This window comes from Chiloscyllium punctatum, chromosome 27 (assembly GCF_047496795.1).
Source record: "Chiloscyllium punctatum isolate Juve2018m chromosome 27, sChiPun1.3, whole genome shotgun sequence".
In the NCBI taxonomy this organism is placed as follows: Eukaryota; Metazoa; Chordata; class Chondrichthyes; order Orectolobiformes; family Hemiscylliidae; genus Chiloscyllium; species Chiloscyllium punctatum.
The window spans coordinates 2,802,141-2,820,049 of record NC_092765.1 but is presented as its reverse complement, the minus strand read 5'-3'; the positions used below and the strand labels follow the sequence as shown (position 1 = coordinate 2,820,049).

Sequence of the window (17,909 nt, the reverse complement as noted above, 5' to 3'; positions counted from 1 at the left end):
CTACTTGGAAAATGTAGTGACTTTAGAGTAAATTTCAGTGTCCATGGTCAGATCATCCATTCTAGGTTTAACAGAAAGCATCAGCATTTTTCTGAAGGATTGATGAAGAACATATTGGGAGAGTATATGGGAACAGAAGTTGGCCATCTGGCCCTTTGTGACCACTCTACCATGCAATGAGATCATGGCTGATTTACTTGAGATCTCAACCCCGGTTTTCCTGTCTGCCCCTAATAGCACCTTATCTACCAGAATGGGTAGATTACTCTCTATCTTTATCTCAGTTTATTGCTTATTGTATTTAAATCCACACCTCCCGATCAATTATCGAAATCGCTTAAATGCAAGTCACTGGAACTCTCTGCTTCTTCAATGCTTTATCGATAAGCAGCTGCAGCTAAGCCATAATTATTCTGAATCCTACCCAGCCTTGTGAAATTTAAACAAAAAAGGAGACATTATCACAAAATAATACCAGCACTGAATGGAGCAACTAGATTTGTCAACGATTGTGTTGCATTGATCTATGCTGCATCCACTTCATCTGCTGGAACACTGTGTACACTAATTGCCCTCAGGCTAAAATCCACAAGGCAGTTTTTGAAATAGAGTTTATCCTGTAAAGTCCCTGTGTGGCAGAAGGGTTGTGATTTTTCCTTACTGGAGATAAATAACTTATTTGCACTGATAGAGGGGAAATGTTGTTGACCAGGTTTGAGCCATCCTTTTCTTATGAGGTGTGATGGATGCTGTGTGTGTGGTAACAGTAACAGCTCAGTTAAGGACATTAAGTGCTGGATGATAACAGCTATAGTAATTTAATCATAAATCTGAAATGTGACTTGTGATTGATACAGATGGATGGCTAAATAGGAAGAATGGAAAATTGTTGTGCTTTGCATTCTACTAAATTCCGGAACCCCAATTATTTAGAAAGCATTTTGTTCATAACAGTAATTTGTAAAGATGAACCTGCATACAATTTAAAATGATTCGCACGCAGTAAAATCATTTTATTGAAGGATCTCCACATTAAGAAATTAAAAGGTGAGGGTTTGGTTCAATGAGACGCTATGGCTAGTTTTAATGTGAGTGACTTAAGGTATCAATTATTGAGATTAGCTAAGGCCAGACTGATCACTGTTCAGAACGTTTAAAGCAAAGGTTTTGAGCAGTTCAGCCAGTGCCAATGCAGTTTGTTTCATTTCAGTTTACTAAGATAGAAGTCAGATATTGGCAGGCCCCAGCAATTTGGGTTTGTTGCAAAATTAAGTAGATTCTATAAGTGTATTGTTTGTTTTTGTGGAGATTGGGAGGTGACTTTGAAGTTTTACAACCAAATGAGGAGTGATGGACCACATCCCCTCTTTTTAATCACAACTTCATTGGCTTATTGCGATGACCTCATAGAGCTTTATAAAATCATGAGGGGCATGGATAGGGAAATATCCAAAGACTTTTTCCCAGGATAGGGGAGTCCAAAACTAGAGGGCATAGGTTTAGGATGAGAGGGGAAAGATTTAAAGGGGACTTTAAGGGGCAACTTTTTCACGCAGAGGGTAGGACATGTATGAAATGAGCTGCCAGAGGAAGTGATGGAGGCTGGTACAATTATAGCATTTAAAAGGCATCTGGATGGGTGTATGAACAGGAAAGGTTTAGGGGGATACGGGCCAAATGCTGGCAAATGGGACTAGATTTATTTAGAATATCTGGTCAGCATGGACGAGTTAGACCAAAGGGTCTGTTTCCTTGCTGTATATCTCTATGACTCTGTGACTCGAGACCAGTTTAAATAAAATGTTTTTAGAATCCAGCTATACTTCCACACTTCAGTTAAAACATGCTTCACAAGTTCAGAAATGAAGGATCTGATTACAAGGTTTTCTTAACTAAAAGAATCAGGAATTTTGTTACTTCTTAACTCTGAGAAAAATAATTAAATATTGCATGAAACACAAAACAGATATAAATTTTAAAAGGAGCGAGCAAGCTCACCAATTCTGCTGTTATGAATCCATCATACTTCTCTGTCTGCCCTGAATAAAAGCTGTTGTCTGAAATACAGTTCCTTTGTGCTTTCACTTGTCTGACTTCACTGGATGATCAGTAGATAAGTCATTCATCCCAATAGGTGAAAGTTAGAGGAATATATAAATCAATCAGAAAGCACAGCTATGTGAGTCTGGTGCCATTCAATTTGATGACATATGAAATTCAATCCAGACCAATTTTGTTTATTGATGGTCTAATGAGTTTGTCTCAACCTCGTTAGGTGATCTTTGTGGTCATCTTAAGTCAATGTTTTTCTTTTTACAAAGTCATTTTAGTCAGGAAAGATGGCCTGTCTGAACCCTGTTGCTCTCCATTATTTGTACATGCACAATAGTAGAACTAGTAATTATCTTTCCGTACATAGTGAGTGGGTGCTTCTCTAGTTTGCTCTTCAGTGGACTTTGTCTTCCAGAAATCAGAGAGAGAAAGCAGGGACTGACAAAGCAAGCCTGCCTGTTTGGACAGTTATTGCCTGAAAGTCAGTTCCTTTGTATATAGCCATGTCTGGCTTCATTGATTTTTCAATCCACACAAGCTACAGATAGATTTTCATCCCCAAGACTGAAACTTCTAAACAGGTGTAAATTAAACAAGAAACACAGATCCAAGAGATTCATTTTCAATCATTCCAATGACATGTTAAATTCAGTTTAAACTGATTCTGGTTTATTGTCGTGAGTTTGACTTAACCTGTTTCGTTGATAGCGATAGTCATCTTGAGAGGGCAGCAGTGATGTAGAGGTCATCTATAGCCACAAATTAATCTTCTGGGGACAGGGGATCAAATCTCACCATGGCAGATGGTAAAATTTGACTTCATTAAAAATCCAGAATTTAAAAAAGCTCACCTATTGGCCACCATGTAACTATCACGTTTTGGTGATTATTAAAACTCATCTACTTTATTAATGCTCTTTAGGGAAAGAAACTTGTGCCCTCACCTGGTCTGGCCTACACATGGTTGCATACTCACAGCCACATGGTTGACTGTTAACTTGCCTCTGAGACACAAAGATGTTATTTAAGAAGCCTAGTTGAGTTATTGCTATGCATTTTGTAGATAATAACACTGCTGCTACTGAGTGTCGGTGATGGAGGGAGTGGATGCTTTTGGATTGTGATGCCAATCAAGTGGGCTGCTTTATCCTGGATGGTGTCGAGCTTCTTGAATGTTGCTGGAGCTGCCCCCATCCAGACAAGTGGGGAGTATTCCATCACCCTCTGGACTTGTGCCTTGTCGATGGTAGACAGGCTTTTGAGAGTTAGGAAATGAGCTCTCATTCTGCAAGATTCCTAACCTCTGGCCTATTCTTGTAGCCTACACATTAATATGGCTGGAGGTTGATAATTGGGGATTCAGCAATGATAATGCCTTTAATTATCAGGGAGAGGAGGTTGGATTGCTTTTTGTTGAAGATGGTCATGGCCTGACACTTGTGAAGCACAAATATTTCTTACTACTTGTCAGTCTAAGTGGATATTGTCCAGGTCTTGCTAAATTTGGATATGGACTGCTTCAGTATCTGAGGAGCTGTGAGTGGTGTTGAACATTGTGCAATCATCAGCAAACATCCCCATTTCTGACCTTATGATGGAGGGAAGGTCATTGATGAAGCAGCTGTAGATGGTTGGGCCTAGGACACTCCCCTGAGGAACTCCCCCAGAGATGTCCTGGAGCTGAGATGACTGAACTCCAACAACCACAAAAAACTTCTTATGTGCCAGGTATGACACCAACCACTGGAGAGTTTGTCCCCCGATGCCCATTTGTTCCATTTTTTTCAGGGCTCCTTGATGCCAGACTCAAATGCAGCCTTGATGTCAAGGGCTGTCACTCTCCCTTCCTCTCTGGAACTCAGCTCTTTTGTCTGTGTTTGAACCAAGGCTGTAATGAGGTCAGAAACTGAGTGGCCCTGGGGGATCCCAAACTGGGCGTCACTGAGCAGGTTATTGCTGAGCAGGTGCTGCTTGATAGCACTGTTGCTGACACCCTCCATCACTTTACTGATGAGGTGGTATTTGGCCAGATTGGATTTGTCCTACTTTTTATGTATAGGACGTACCCGGACAATGTCCCACATCATCAGATAGATGCCAGTGTTGTAACTGTACTGGAAGAGCTGGGCTAGGGGAACAGCAAGTTCTGGAGCACAAATCTTTAGTATTGCCAGAATAACCCTTGCAGTATCTACTGTCTCCAACTGTTCCTTGATTTCACACAGCATGAATTGAATTGGCTGAACACAGGTACCTGTGATGCTGGGCTACACCGAGGAGTCTGAGATGGATGATCTACTTGGCACTTTGGTTGAAGATTGCTGAAACATTTCTGTTTTATCTTTTGCAAAATGTGCTGGGCTCTTCCATCAGTGTGGATGTGGATGTTTGAGGAATGTCCTCCTCTAGTGAGTTATTTAATTGTTCAACACCATTCGCAATTAGATATCGCAGGAATGCAGAGCTTAGATCTTATCGGTAGTTGGTGGGATCACTTAGCTTTGTCTATCATTTGATGCTTATGCTGTTTGGGTGCATGTAGTCCTGTTTGGTGGCTTCACCAGGTTGACACGTCATCTTCAGGTATGCCTGGTGCTGCTCCTGGCATGCCCTCCTGTACTTTCCATTGAGCCAGGGTTGATTTCCTGGCTTGATGGTGATGGTTGAGTGGGGGATACACCAGACCATGAGGTTACAGATTGTGCTGGAGTACAATTCTACTGCTAATGATGGCACACAGTGCTTCATGGATGCCCAGTCTTGAGTTGCTAGATCTGTTTAAAGCCTGTCCCATTTAGCGCAGTGATAGTGCCACACAGAACGATGGAGGGTATTCTCAATGTGAAGGTGGAACTTTGCCTCCATGAGGACTGTGCGATGGTCACGCTTTATGGTTATAAATGTTAGTTGATCCATCTATTCTCTGAGATGAACCTAAATGATCCAAAGTACCAATTGAGGAACAGCAGAGCAGTTTTCCCTTCTTTTCTGGCCAATGTTTATAACCCGACCAGCATTAGTGAAGCGAGAACAAAGAACTGCAGATGCTGGAGATCTAAAATAAACAAAATCAGAAATTGCAGGAGAAACTCAGCAGATCTGGCAGCATCATGTGAAGAGAGAGACAGAGTTCACATTTCAAGCCCGGTGACCTGGGGAAGGGTCAGTGGACTCAAAATATTAGCACAATTAAGGAACGATTGCTCTGTATAAATTGGCTGTTGTTTCCTAAACACAGCAGCGACAACTTTTGGAAATCCACTTTATTGGTTTTGAAATGCTTTCAGATTCGAGCGGAAGGCAGTATATAAATGGAGATCCTTTTTTCTTGTTCTTTACCTCCCTGTCTCTAACTCTGTGTTACTTTCCTGAAAACCCTATGAGGCAATGCAATTCCTTTACACCCCTCTTTTTGTCCTTCAGTAGTATTTTTTCATCTATTAGCCCGATGAAAGAATGTTTATTGACTTTGAATTTTTTAACGATAGGAAACCAAGTATCTTTAGATTCTCTGTTTTCATCCTCAAAGAGAAAGAAACTTATAATCAAAGTAAATCAGCAAACATTTTGGTGGTTCTCTCTGGAAATCTTTAACCTCTCACCATCCCATTACTGAGGGAACATGGGAAGGTTAAAGGTCAGAAATGATTGCAGACACAGGTCAAAGATACAACATTCACTTTCAGCTCCATGTCTTTGGGTAGATGCAGAATGATTTTAAACAAAATGGCAGCAAGTCTGAGGAATGGGTAAAGAAGATTTCCCCAAGCTGGGATTTTTGGTCATTGTGGAGGGGAATTCCCATCAGATGAAAGACAACAAATTGTTGCATTTGTGAAAGGGAGAAGATAATGCGAGGAGTATTCAGCATTGACAGAATCTCAGAAGCTTCTCCTCTCTTTCCGGTCTACCCTGCATGGGACCTGTCCTTCCGCTAACTACCTCATTAACACCCATGTCACCTTGAAGAACTAACCTTCCTGAAGTTGCAGTTACATAACTTTCAGAAGGTTCTCAGATCAACTCAATGTTCAAAACAGGACAGCAACCTATCCACTCTGCTCAACCCTAGTACTGACTTTGATCTATTTTGCTCTGTGGCAATTAGATAATAACAAGATTTCATTAGCTAGGGAAGCAGGAAATATCTTCAGCACTTAATAAACCAATTCAACAGACAGTTCGGAAGAAGTCACATTGGACTCAAACTATTAACTCTATTTCTCTCTCAACAGATGCTTCTAGACCCACTGAGTTTCTTCAGCACTTTTTGTTTTAATGTCGATCCAAAATTTGTGTGTTTGAGCTTATCAGGTAACATTCTTGCACACTAAAATCAGGCAATGTCCCTCTCCAATAACAAACAGTCTAACCATGGCCCCTTGACATTCAATGGCACTACCATCACTGAATTCTCCCGCTGTCAATATCCTTGGGGTTACTATTGACTGGAAACTGAACTGGACTCACTGTACAAAGAGTGGTTACAAGAGCAGGCCAAAGGCTAGGATTCCTGCAGTGAGTAATTCACTAACTGACTCCCTAAAGGCTGCCCACCATCTACAAGGCACAAGTCAAGCATGTGATGGATTACTCCCCATTGCCTGGATGGGTGCAGCTCCAACAACACTCAAGAAGCTTGACACCATCCAGGACAAAGCAACCGACGTGATTGACATAACATCCACAAACATCCATTCCCTCCATCACTGACACTCAGTAGCAGCAGTGTGTACTATCTACAAGATGAAATTCTCTAAGGCTCTTCAGACAACACCTTCCAAACCCATGATCATTTCCATCTAGAAGGACAAGGGCAGCAGATATATGATGACACCATCACCTGCAAGTTCCCCTCCAAGTCACTCATAATCCTGACTTGGAAATATATCGCCATACCTTCCACAAGACCATAAGCTATAGGAACAGAATTAGGCCATTTGGCCCATCGAGTCTGCTCCACCATTCTATCATGGCTGATATATTTCTCAATTTCATTCTTCTGCCTCCTCTCTGTCACCCTTGATCCCCTTATTAATCAAGAACCTGTCTACCTCTGTCTTAAATACACTCAATGACTTGGCCTCCACAGCTCTCTGCAGCAATGAGTTCCACAGATTCACCACCCTCTGGCTGAAGAAATGCCTCTTCATCTCAGTTCTAAAGGGTTGTTCCTTCAATGTGAGGCTGTGCCCTCAGGTCCTTGTCTCTTGTAGACATGTCCATGTCTATCTATTTAGACCTCTCACTATTTCATTAGTTTCATTGAGATTCCCCTCATTCTTCTAACCTCCATCGAGTACAGAACCAGAGTCATCAGCTGCTCTTCATATGACAAGTTCCTCATCCTCAGGATCACTCTTGTAAACCTTCTCTGGGCCTTTCCATCGCCAGCACATCTTTCCTTAGACAGAGGGCCCAAAACTGCTCACAATCTTCCAAATGTGGTCTGACCAGAACCTTACACATCCCTCGCAGAACATCCATGTCTTTGTATTCTAGCTCTCTTGAAATGAATGCTAACGTTACATTGACTTTTCTCAATGCCAACTGAACCTGCATGTTAACCCTAAGACAATCCTGAACTGGAATTTCTAAGTCCCTTTAGGGTTCAGATTTCTATCCCCATTTAGAAAATAGTCTATCCCTCTAGTCATCCTATCAAAGAGCATAACAGCACTCTTTCCCACATTGTGTTCTATCTGCCATTTCTTTGCCCACTCTCTCAGCCTCCCTGGTTCCTCAACGCTACCTGTCCCTCCATCTACCTCTGTGTCATCTGCAAACTTAGCAACAATGCCCTCAGTTCCTTTGTCCTGATTGTTAATGTGTAATGTGAATAGTTGTGGTCCCAACACTGAGCCTGCAGAACTCCACGAGTCATTGCTCACCATCCTGAGAAAGACTCCTTTAATCCCACAGTCTGCATTCTGCCAGTCAGCCAGTACCTTGCTCCTAACACCCATGGGCTCTTATTTAACAACCTCCTGTGTGGCACCTTGTCAAAGGCCTTCTGGAAATCTAAATAGATCATGCTCACTCGCTCCCCTTACCTCCCCAACAAATTCCAACAGATTTTTCAGGCATGACCTCTCCTTAACGGAGCCATGCTGACTCTGCCCTATTTTACCATGCACTTCCCAAGTACACTGCAATCTCATCCTTAATACTGGACTCTATAATCTTACCAACGACCAAGGTCAGTCTAACCAATCTATAACTTCCTTTTTTCCGCCTCCCACCCTTCTTAAACAGTGGGATTACATTAGCCATTTTCCAGTCCTCTGGGAACCTCCCAGGCTCCAGTGATTCCTGACCGAGTCACCACTGATGACTCTGCAATCTCCTCAGAACTCTGGGCTGTGATCCATCTCATCCAGGTGATCTGTTCATCTTCAAACTTTCAGCCACCCAGCACCTTCTCCTTACTGATGGCCACTACATTCCTCTCTGCCCCGATTCACTTAAAGTTCTGATATGTTGCTGATGCCTTCCACCATGAAGACTGAAGGAAAGTACCTATTCAGGTTCTCTGCCATTTCTTTGTTCCCCATTGCTACTTCTTCAACCTCATTTTCCAGTAGTCCAATATTCACTCTTGTGTCTCTTTTAACTTTTATATATTTGAATAAACTCTTGCAATCTTCTTTTATATTACTAACTAGCTCACCCTCATATTTAATCTTTTCCCCCCTATTCTTTTTCTTGTTATCCTCTGCTGATTTTTACAGGTTTCCCAATCCTCTGGCTTCCTACTAATCTTCACCACATTGTATGCTTTTTCCCTTTTATTTTTATGCTGTCCCTGAATTCCCTGGTTGCCTCCCCATTCCCTTAGTATCTTTCTTCTTCCTTGAGCTGAATTTCTGCTATGCCACCTGAATTATCCCCAGACACAGCTGCCATTGCTGCTATACCAGCTTCCCTGCTGGGCTCCACTTCCAATCAACTCTGGCCAGCTCCTTCCTCATGTTTTTGTAGTTACCGTTACTCAATTGTAATACCATTGCATTCAACTCCACTCTCTTCTCCTAAAACTACAGGGTGAATTCTACCATATTATGGTCACTGTCCCCTCTGGATTCTTCCACATTCCGTTCCCTAATTTAGTGTGCTTCGTTACACATCACCAATTCCAGAATTGCCCTTTCCCTAGTGGGCTGTACCACAAACTATTCCACAAGCTTCACTCTTGCTGGGTCAAAATCCTGGAATTCCCTCCCTAAGGGCATTCCGTATCAACCCACAGCACATGGACTGCAGCGGTTCAAGAAAGCAGCTCACCCCCACCTTCACAAGGGGCAACTTGAGATGGGCAATAAATTGCTGGCCCAATAGATTGCAGGCCATGAATAAATAAGTAAAAAAATTCCCAAAGTTCTAAAGATCCTGACAGATCCCTGGGTAACAAGTCTTCCCAGTCAGGATCATGCAGTTGGGAGTATGCATCAGCTGAGCCCCTTGTTAGATCTGGGTCACTGAGTGCCATCAAATATACTGTGTATCTGGGAGAATTCCACCTCTTCATCAATGCTCATTGTTCACTCTCATTGCTCATCCTGTTACACTGTGGAGTGGCAACCAAAGTGAGTGAGCTAAGTGCCCCCTACTCTGCTATGAATGAATATACTTCACCTTGTAACCCTTGTTCTCTAACAGCAAATCCCAAAGGAAGTCCAACTCACCCTCTAATAATGTTTATTTATTTCAATCTGCTGTACATGATGGCAGAAAACGAGTCCAAAAAACAAAAATCACTTTTCACATATATCTCCAATACCAAATGATACATTTCTTTCAAGGTGGTCTCCTCTGTTCTGTATCCACCTCAAGGATTCTATCTTGCTTCTCTGTCCAGCACTACAATAGAATTGAAGCACAGTGTGAGATTAAGAACACAAAATGTAGAAAATCGAGGCAATGGTTTGATTCTACCCACCCTCCCCCAGGAACAAATAGTGAAACGAGATCGGGTGTTCATGGAGTCTGGCAGTTTTCTGCTGGATATTTATTCAGGTAGATCTCAGCAACAAGACAACCCCTAATTTTCATTACTCAAAGTGAAAATCCATCTCCAAGAAAGGGAGCCTGATGGATTTAAACTCAGGCTGCCCCACTGACAAAGCAATGTACCATCAGTGAACATTCACCTTGATCTCAATCATCTGCTTCTCCCAAGACCTCGATGTGGTTTGGTTCTAAAACCCTGAGAGGGAAACAGGGAGTTAAAGGTCATCTCCATGTGCTGTGCAGATGAAAGCCAATTAACACCATGCCACAACAAGTGCAATATTCTCACTTTTGAGCAAAATGTTGATGTTTAAACCCAAAGCTTGACCTGGCCACTTGTTCCAAACAGTACGTGCAGCTGAGCCTGAGCTGGGTGACATTTTCAATTTGGCCAGGTCACTTTGCTGAGGTGATGATACATGAAAATAAGACAAAGAGCGAGGTAACTATGAATAAACAGACAAAGAAACACAAAAATGAATGGAACTGTTTTTAATTTGAGATTGTTCTTGGCCCCAGTTTATTCTCTCTTTTCTCTCCCTGAAGCCACCGGCTGGTGGAGACGCCAGGGACACCCTCTGCTTATCCCTCACAGGTCAGTCACAGGAGAGAAGGCCATCAAGCTTTTCAATCACACAGGCAACAGAATCAAGCTCTCAACAAACATTCCCAAACTGTAATGTTTCTCAGCTACTAATGAGAATACACAGGAACATAGGAACCCGAGTTAGCTGCCCTGCCATTCAACATAACCAAGGGTGTTTGAACATCTAAATATCTTTTATCTACCTCATCTCCAAAACTACTGGTCAATTGAAATCTATCAACCTGTACCTTAATCATACTCAAAGACTGAGTTTCTACAGTGCTGTGAGGTACAGAATTCCAAATGTTCAGAATGAAAGATAATTAAAGTATGAAGGAAAATAATTTCTCCACATCACAAACTTAATTGACATCCCCCTTATTTTTAAAAGGTGTCTCCGGATCTAGACTGTCTACCCAGAGGACACATCTTACCTGCATCTGCCCTGCCTGATATGAATTCAAAACATTTTGATCTTATTAAGGAATTAGTATCTGACCATGTGGTTTACTAACACTACTTTATCAGGTACACTTATTTGCAGAATAATAAAATGGGAAAACTTAGCAATAGGGTGCAGTATCAAAGAGATGCCAAGGTAGAGGGAGTTTATGTCAAGAGCTTGTTGACAGTAAAAGCACAAAATGGTGGAGGCTGTCTGTGAGAAACTGCGTGTGGGAGAATGGTATGGCGATGTCTCTCCACCATCTAAAGAAGAATAACCTACCGATAAAACACTGAGACGCTAAAGAAAATCATTTCCTCAAACACATAAGGGAGCAACAGTCACATTAACTACTCTTGGTTGTCATGGAGGTAGGAATTAAATTAAAGAAGGTAAAGTGTGCTTACCATAGGTGTCAGTGAGTAAATACAACAGAGAACTCGGGCTGATATACAGACGTGTTGGAGGTGAAAAAGCAAATAATAGAAGCAAAGAGAGATTATGAAGAAGACAGGCAGTGGACATAAAGGTGAATCCCAAAGTCTTCCATGAGGACAGCAATTGTAAAATAGTGGTAAAAGGATTAGGGCTGATTAGGAACCAAAAAAGCAGTTTACCCATGGAGCCAAGAAGTATGAATAAAGTGATACTTTTTATTTATCTTGAAGTATGAGGTCGATGAAGACAAAGGAGAAAATGCCATCACCACAAGGGTTGAAAATTGATAAGGTGGAATATTGGATAAGCTGTTGGTAATTAAAATTGATCAGCCCCTGGGACCCGATCAGGTGAATCCAAGAATATGAAATTAAGTGACAATGGAAATTGCAGAGGCTCTGGCAATAATTGTTCAATATTCCCTGGATTTGGGAGATGGAGGTTTGGAGATTTGCAAACATGGGTGGCATGGTGGCTCAGCACAGCACCAGGGACCTGACTTCAATTCCAGCCTTGGGCAACTGGCTATGTTAAATTTGCACATTCTCCCAGTGTCTGCGTGGGTTTCCAGTGAATGCTCCGGTTTCCTCCCACAGTCCAAAGATGTGCAGGTTAGATGAATTGCCCATAGTGTTCAGGGTGTGTGCATTAGCCAGGGGAAAGTTTGAGTAATAGAGTTGGGGAATGGGTTTGAGTGGGATACTCTTCGGAGTGTTGGTGTGGACTTATTATGCTGAAGGGCCTGTTTCTACACTGTAGGTCTTGTCTAATTATGCCCTTGTTCAAACAAGATTGTGAAGCTAGGCCCTGAAATTATCAACCAGTCAGTCCAACATCAGTATTGGGGAAACTTCTAAAACAATTATTCAGGAAAGGATTGAAGAAGACCCATGGGTAATGGATCTAGGGATATGACACCTCAGCTCTGAGGAAAGTTTGGAGAGGTTGGGACTGGGATGAGGCAAGCTGATTTTATCCTTTATTTCCAGCACAGAACAACAAACCAATCCAAGCGGGAAGAATGTCCATGGAAAGCCTTTGGGCCTTTACTGTAATATCAGGGAGGGAAGCCACTGAAATCTCAGGCACATGCCCAAAAGGTCAAAGGGGAGCTTGTGCTGCATTTACTCAGCAGACATTTTGGAAAAGCTGTAGTTGTAATTTTTTTTCATTTGGGACTAGCAAATTGTCCAAAGTGCTCCTCATGGTCAGTTAATAAACATTTTTATTTACAAGATAGTGACGGGATAGGGAGAGTTCAGAAATTTACTCCCACAAAGTCACTTGGTTATCAGGGGCTGCAGCTGGAGTGGATCAGTTTGACATTAGAATTGAACAGGAAATGTGAACACATCAATTTACAGTAATAATTGTCAGTAAGAAAGTGTGGTTAAAAGTTGTAACAAAGGAATGAAAGTTTGCGGACCACCAAATACAAGCCATTTAATAATTTACAGCAAACTTCCTGAAACATGATCCACAGTGTGTCAGAATATGCACTGCTTTATAACATGAACAACTTCATTAAGTAGGGGATATCATCAGGGCTGGCAGAATCAAAATCCAATTTTATTAGATGCTTCATTCTAGACTTTGCTTGCGAACTGCATCTCTCAGGTATTTTGTGACATTGTAACATGTGCAGGATTTGGATCAGAAAATTTCCAGCTTGGTTTGATGATGTTTCTCACTATCACAATCCCTCGCTCCAATGCTTGCTGTGTTAAAGTGAAGCTGGAATGAGCTCTCCTATGAGCTAGGTTCCTTTAAGGGTAACTGCTTGGTGCTGAGCACCTATAAAACACACACACAGCAACCTGCATTACACACAATGCTACCATTCACTGGTCAGCTTGACCAAACAGTGGGCTTTCACGGACAGTGAGTCTAGCCACAGATTCAGGCTCACATCCAGGAATGCCAGAGCACCACTAAACCATAGGCACAGCAGGAACAACATTGAGCATTAAGGACTGGCTTAAAATGATAGAAGGCTCCAGGAAGCTTGAAGGAGGGCCAAGAAGAACAAAGTGAGAGAAAATAAACTACTAAAACCTGGAAAATATGGCACTGGTCTAAACTCACTTTGCTTCCTTTAACATGGAACATGATCCCAAAAAGATTCTCTAGCCTCATTCAATAGCACGGTGATGAATTGTATATAGCCCATTCGCTGTTTATGGGATTGCTCTGCACCCTGCATTACAGTAAAGTACATAATTAACTTTGAAGCACATTGAAAAATCTTGAGGGTGCTTCAGGCTCTATCTAAATACATTCTTTCTTTTTCTTTCTGACACAGCTGTAAGAAATGGTTTATCTTTGAATTGTCAACAATGAAACAGGTGGGATTTGGAGTTTCCCAAATTCAGTTCATTTGTATTTTTTGGGAAATATCAAGAAGGGAGCAACCTCCAATGTGTGCCTTTGTTTCTGGGCTACATGTCTCAACTCTTAATAACTGTCACCTTTTTAGTTCACAGGCACCCAGTCAAACCCAACACTGCTAGTAATTGGACAGCTTACCTTGTTTGTACAAGTGAAAACCAGATGTGATAATTAGAGCCTGTTAATTTTTAAATGCAATTTTTTTTTGAAAAGTGAAAGCAACAACGAGGAGGGAAATGATAGCCATCGCCTCCCTCCACCGAAGGAATCAGCTGATGAGTAGTTGGGCAGTTTTTGTTGCAATTAGTAAAGATGGTTTGAGAGGGGGCAGAAAACTCAGTCCTTTGTCACTGCCCCATGACCCTCTTTAAAACATGGGGTTGTGTGGAGAAGTGGCTGGATTTTCCATAACCCTGATTGGCAAACTACTTGCCAGCATGTAATTAGTGCTAAAATAAAACAAAGAACTGCAAATGCTAAAGATCTGGAACAAAATAGAAATGGCTGGAGAGACTCAACAGATCCAGCAGCCTCTATGGAGCGAAAAATGGAGTTAAAGTTTTGAGTGCATGGTCCCTTTTGTTTTTGTTTCTAGTGGGAGCTGATCATTTCAAATTGGGACTGACTGAGCCTTCTTCAGTACCTCAGATGAATCTGCCCAATATCTGCTTCAAGAGGCATTCGAGAGGGTCACTGGATAATTATCTGGTTGGAAAGGGTGTGCAGGGGTATGGGGGGAAGGCAGGAGATTGGTGTTAGATCATGATTCTCATTTGAATAGCCATGATGGGCCAATGGTGCTCCAATGCTCCAACAATTCTGTGATTCTGTGAAAGTGAATCCAAACTCAGCACTGAGTCAGTGTGTTGCTGAGCTGACTGCACTCTTTACAGCTCACTGTGTGTCTGACAAATGTTCCAACACTCTGCTGGTTCTCTCACATAAACTGTTTAAAATGTTCTTTAAGTTTCACTTTAGTACTGATTTTGTCATTTGTACTCTGGATTGTTTTAAAATAATGCTCAAAATCTTTGCAGGGAACCTTGATTAAAGCAGAATAAAATTGTTCACCTGTCCAGAGGATTGAATGCTAGTTGTCCATACAGCAAACCCACTGAGATTGTACAATCCAGAGAGTGATCATCAATCTGGCCTCAATCTACAAATTCAAACCCAGGCTTTTGTGAGGAACTGAGGCCTTCACATCAAAAATGACAATGAATACATTATGACAAGAGCTGCTTCAAAAGATACAGTTAATGTTGTTAATGTGAAACATTCATTTTCATTAGAAATTTCAGGTGTTGAGGAAAACATGATCAAATCAATTTTATTTTGGCTTCAGTGGAGGACAGAGAGCAGCAAGAAGTGCTTGGTCCTGTTTTGGGCCATAGATTTTAGATAACACATTTTGAGTGATTTGTTGGAATCTGGCAGTCAGCATTGTATTGTCAGAGTTCCGCGTTTACTGAGGCACATCCCATTACATACATGGACGCATTTGTAATGGGATAAAATTGGGACAAAATGTGTGGGGAGTGTGACAAGAGGATATTATGTTGAGCAGCCAGGCAGTGTGTAGGTATATAATATTCTGTTTATGAGAGATGTCTGACCTCTTTGGACAAGTGTATGTGTGTTCGCGTGTATGTGTGTTCGCATGTATGTGTATTTGCATGTGTGCGTGTCAATCTGTATGTGAGAGGAAATGGTATGTCTGAGAGTGTACTTGACTGTCTGTATGAGTGTGAATAATTTGTGTGTGCATTTGTGTATGCAGTTGTGTGTGTGACAGTATGTGTGGATGTATGTGTGTTAGTGGTGTTTGCAAGAGGGAGTGTGCATGAGTGTGAGAGTGTGTGTGCTATGAGTATAGAGTTGGGAGGTTATGTTGCGGCTGTACAGGACATTGGTTTGGATACTTTTGGAATATTATGTGCAATTCCGGTCTCCTTCCTATCGGAAGGCCATGGTGAAACTTGAAAGGATTCAGAAAAGATTTACAAGGATGTTGCCAGGGTTGGAGGATTTGAGCTACAGGGAGAGACTGAATAGGCTGGGGCTGTTTTCCCTGGAGCGTCGGAGGCTGAGGGGTGACCTTATAGAAGTTTATAGAAGTTTATAAAATAGACAAAGTCTTTTCTCTGGGGTGGAGGGGGTTCTAAACCTAGATGGCATAGGTTTTGGGTGAGAGGGGAAAGATTTAAAAGGGGCAACGTTTTCACACAGAAGATGGTGTATGTATGGAATGAGCTGCGAGAGGAAGTGATGGACGCTGGTACAATTACAACATTTAAAAGGCATCTGGATGGGGATATGAATAGGAGCGGTTCAGAGGTATATGGGCCAAGTGCTGGCAAATGGGACCAGATTAATTTAGAATATCTGGTCGGTATGGACGAGTTGGACCAAAGGGTTTGTTTTCACGCTGTGCATCTCTATGACTCTAATTTACCCCACTACCTCGGATGCTCCAGGGAAAATAGCCCCAGCCTACTCAGTGTCTCCCTATCGCTCAAACCCTCCCACCCTGGCAACATCCTTTCCGATCCCTTTCAAGTTTAACAATATCATTCCTATAGCAGAGGGACGAGAATTTAATGCAGTATTCCAAAAGTGGCCTAACCAATGTCCTGTACAGCTGCAAGATGACCTCCCAACTTCTATACTCAATGCACTGACCAATAAACGCAAGCATACCAAACGCCTTCTTCACTGTCCTGTGTACCTGCAATTCCACTTTCAAGGAACTATGGACCTGAACTCCAAGGTCTCCAAGGCCTTACCATTAAGTGTATAATTTTCATAGAATTCCTACAGTGTGGAAGCAGGCTATCAATTCCACACCAATCCTCCAAAGATCATCCCACCCTGACCCATCTTCCTACCCTATTTCTGTAACTCTGCATTTCCCATGGCCAGCCCACCTAAGTTGTATGTATTTGGACTATGGGAGGAAACCAGAGCACCCGGAGGAAACCCATGCAGACACGGGGAGAATTAGAATTAGAATTAGAATCCTTACAGTGTGGAAACAGGCCCTTCGGCCCATCAAGTCCACACTGACCCTCCAAAGAGTAACCCATCCAGACCCATTCCCTCTACCCTATACTTACCCCTGACTAATAACCTACATGATGGGCAATTTAGCATGGCCAATTCACCTAACCTGCATGTCTTTGGATTGTGGGAGGAAACCGGAGAGCCCAGAGAAAACCCATGCAGATACGGGGAGAATGTGCAAACTCCACACACACAGTCGCCTGAGGGTAGAACTTAACCCAGGTCACTGGCGCTGTGAGGCAGCAGTGCTAACCACTGAGCCACTGCAATGCCCCATTTGCTTCACCAAAATGCAGCACCTCAAGTTTATCTAAATTAAACTTTATCTGCCACTCCTCGGCCCATTGGTCAAGCTGATCAAGGTGAGATAGCTTTCTTCACTGTCCACTATACCACCAATTCAGGTGTCCATAGATGAAGCTCTTTGAGGATGTGTACATCAAGAAGGAATATCAGTGCATGGGGTTATAGGATGGCAGAGAGTTGAACACAGAGCATGAGGGGGGTACTGCAGATGCTGGAGATTAGAGCCAAGATTAAAGTGGTGCAGGAAAAGCACAGCAGGTCAGGCAGCATCCGAGGAGCAGGAAAATCAATGTTTCAGGCAAAAGCCCTTCATTAGGAAAGGGATTTTGCCTGAAATGTCGATTTTCCTCCTCCTCGAGAGTTGAACCCAGTTGTAGTGAGGACAGTGCAGAGTGAGACACTGTGAGCTGAAGGGAGTGGAATAATGTGCAGCAATGAACAGGCCAGACAGCTGCTCACCAGGAAGCCTTCAGTAAGAAAAGTTAAATTATAATTAAGATGTCGACTGCAGTCACTCCCTTGTGTCATTCTTTGTGATTTTATGCAGATACTTGGTTTATTTCTACAAATCATTTCAGGCAGATATTGGAGTGACACGCAGGCTGGCGATAGAACATAGAA

General features: G+C 42.3%; 1 protein-coding gene and 1 long non-coding RNA gene across 5 annotated transcripts in view; one reads left to right on the top strand and one right to left on the bottom strand.

Moving 5' to 3' along the window:
- LOC140453357 (uncharacterized) overlaps positions 1-17,909 on the top strand; it is a 195,719-nt gene that overhangs the window by 110,088 nt on the left and 67,722 nt on the right. The window lies entirely within an intron of this gene.
- Positions 9,744-17,909, bottom strand: part of dcdc2b (doublecortin domain containing 2B) — an 81,707-nt gene continuing 73,541 nt past the window's right edge. The window contains exon 12 of the mRNA XM_072547915.1: positions 9,744-9,912. The gene's annotated coding sequence lies outside the window, so the exon portion shown is untranslated. The remainder of the gene's footprint in view (positions 9,913-17,909) is intronic.